At 33.5% G+C, this 3,056-nt stretch overlaps 1 protein-coding gene across 1 annotated transcript in view; it reads right to left on the bottom strand.

Annotated features, from left to right (window-relative positions):
- Positions 1-3,056, bottom strand: part of LOC115760285 — a 57,082-nt gene that overhangs the window by 22,355 nt on the left and 31,671 nt on the right. The gene's annotated exons all lie outside the window — the stretch shown is intronic.

Genomic DNA, 3,056 nt, shown 5'->3' with positions numbered 1-3,056 from the left:
AAGACATATTAAACTATATATATATGTAATAATAAAACATGTATGTATATCATTTTTGAGAAGTTTTTTTTTTCAATTAATCAAATTTAATATTTATGATTTTACCACAACATATGAAATCAACTGAAACACAAATATATATATCAGACTGCATTAAATAAAAGCATAAGCAAAAGGGCTCAATTTTTTTTTTTCAAGAAGTTAGGATCATTAAAGTTTCTAAAATGAGTTTAAAAAAAAATACTCTACTTCTAATACTTTACGAGAAATGTAAGTTTGCTATTTAAGCTCATGAAGTGAAAGATTCAGACAATATCTAATCTAATCAGAATAATAATGAAATAACTAAATACAATTATTTAACAAAATTGTTTATAAGCATATAACATAGTATATTTATTTCATGCTCTTTTCGATTATACATATCTATTATTTTAGTGACCTCTTTTAGTATTAAACTAAAGTTTGTAAGCTGGTCCGCTAGCCTAATACATAAATAAGTGGAGATTAATCGTATATCAATTTCAAAATCTTATCATAAGCAAAAGTTGCTATTAACTCTAAGAGTTGCCAGTTGATCGAAGCTTTAACTTGTTGCGAATTGCATGAAGAAACAGCAAAACGAAAGGCTCGAAATGCATTTTTGCATACAGCTGGAATAATGTGGAAGATTCGCACTGTCTAATTATTTTAGTATATAGTTTGTACGGAATATATTTGGGTAAATTGCGAAAACGTATTGTATATTAATAATGAACGCGAAATAATTAAAACTGGTTGCTATTTAAATTATATTGATGAATGCATACATATAAGAAAATTTATATATATACATATATATATAATTATATGCATAAACATAATGTGACCCCTTTAAGAATAGTTCAAAGTCCATTGAAATCAATAACAATGAAACAAACCCCCATGCTTACAATAAAAACAACACAATAATTTTACACAACAAGAAAATGAATGTTAACGAACAATTTTATATATAAGGCATTATACTGAGCTTATTTGCTCACATTAGATAATTAAAGTAATCAAAAGTTATAAAATGAATTATGCAATACAAAAATGTCTTCCTATAAAAACAAAAAATTTAAAATATAAATTAATATTAATGAACGAAATCAACATTAATTCAGTAAATTAAACCTAAGTAATGAGGTGTTACGAACAACTAATGAGAAATGTACCAAAATTGTATACTCTGTACATACTAATGAGTAGACCATAATGAAATGAATGAAACAAACAGAAGCCGACATCTCACAAACAATATAAATTATATATATATATATATATATATATACATGTTCATTCAAGATTCTTAAAAATGGGGTGAATTTAATACTTTTAAAACTCGTATTTTCGTACCCCGTACACACTGAAAATGATTTAAAAAGAATAAGGTATATATCATTCAAAATTAACCCTGTCCGTCCGTCTGCTTGAACGAGTTGATCTCAGAAATTATAAGAGCAATCGACTTGATATATTTCCTATAGCACGCCCCGGTCAACATTTTTTTCAGGGTTTCCCATAAATCGGACATTATTCAAGCTAAATCTATAGATCACACAAGAAATAAGTAAAAGAGTTGCGCAATACTCTGTTCGCAGTATGAAAGTAAGATTGTTGACTTTAAAACTGTAACAGCCCAGTAGGAACTTTTAAAGTCTGGCTTTAGGAAACATGAGTGGGCGTGGTCGCAATTTTTTTGTTACATCTTTGGAGGATCTTATCTGTGGTCCACCTGCAATACTAGACTTTCATGGATTTCCCTCTAATGTGCGTAAAAAATACTTGGTCTGACGCCAATATACAGGAGTCTATTTAAACTTAAAATCCCCAGATTTAATAGACATAACATAAATGAGCTCGTTCAGACATAACAGTCAGATTGGCGATAGGGATAAGACGGGTATTTTTTTAACAAAGGATCCTCGTTGATCCAAATAACATATCGGATTATCCTTTTCCGATCTGGTTACAAACCAAAGTGAGTATAGATCGTGTAAGGACACACACTTCCCTAGGAGTTTTGGGATTAGCTTGAAAATTTCTTCGAAAATTCGTCGGTGACAGATTTAAGGTTTTCGAATTGCGTTCCCGAAACATTAAACAATTCACCTGTTAATTCAAATTCATAGGGCTTACATTTGAACTGCAGTTTCCAATAAAACAGAAGACCAATTGACCAATTGAATAAAACAAAGGCTCCGATGAAGGTTGTTTCAAGGTTGTTTGAAGTGCACACCACGGTTCTAGAACTTGATAAAGACTTTGATTCCAACATTTTTCAAAAAAGATAGCTGAGTTCTACATTTATTCCTTGTTAAATATGAAAAATTAAAGAATATTGTTTTGAGAATGCGCAGTTGCTTTTTGAATATGATTCCGAATATCAGTGTCATGGTCAACACAATCAGATTATATAGCTATACATTCAATATATAGATAAATATATATACACATACATACACATACATGCTCATGCATATGCATACATACACAGAGTACAGACGTACTAGTCTGCATTCGGGGATGCAGTTGGCATTGAATTTGCATAAATGCATGCTATTGAAAATGCCAAAGTGGCTGCTGTTGCATTGCAATCCCAACTGCAGTCACCAGGAGAGATGAACAAAACGCGACAGCTTCCAATTGCTGCAATCGTGGTGAGTCTCGGCCATGTCCGGTCCGGCCCGGCCCGGCCCGGTCCGGTCCGTTCTGGACTGGACTGAATGCTGTGTGAGAGCAAGAGAGAGAGAGAGAGATAGAGATAGTGTGAGTGTGTTTGCGTGTGTGCGGTAAAAGTGAGGGTGTGCAGGCTTGAGTGTAGTGTCCGAGCTATGTGGTTCATGCTATTGTTGCATTTCGACTCCAGCGGAACAATCTAAATGATGATGCGCATTTGTGCAAATGACGGCGGGTGCCACACCCGTCTCGCCATGTTCTGGCCTGGTGTTGTTTATCGAGTCTCTGCGTGGACAGCGGGCGATAAGAGCAAAACCTTCAAGTGCTGGGCTTGGTGGCAACACGGTGCCCAT

The sequence above is a fragment of the Drosophila novamexicana genome, unplaced genomic scaffold, assembly GCF_003285875.2.
Source record: "Drosophila novamexicana strain 15010-1031.04,08,12 unplaced genomic scaffold, DnovRS2.1 tig00000387-arrow-pilon, whole genome shotgun sequence".
Lineage (NCBI taxonomy): Eukaryota > Metazoa > Arthropoda > Insecta > Diptera > Drosophilidae > Drosophila > Drosophila novamexicana.
The sequence above is the reverse complement of the archived record's forward strand: the minus strand, read 5'-3'. Positions and strand labels throughout refer to the sequence as shown.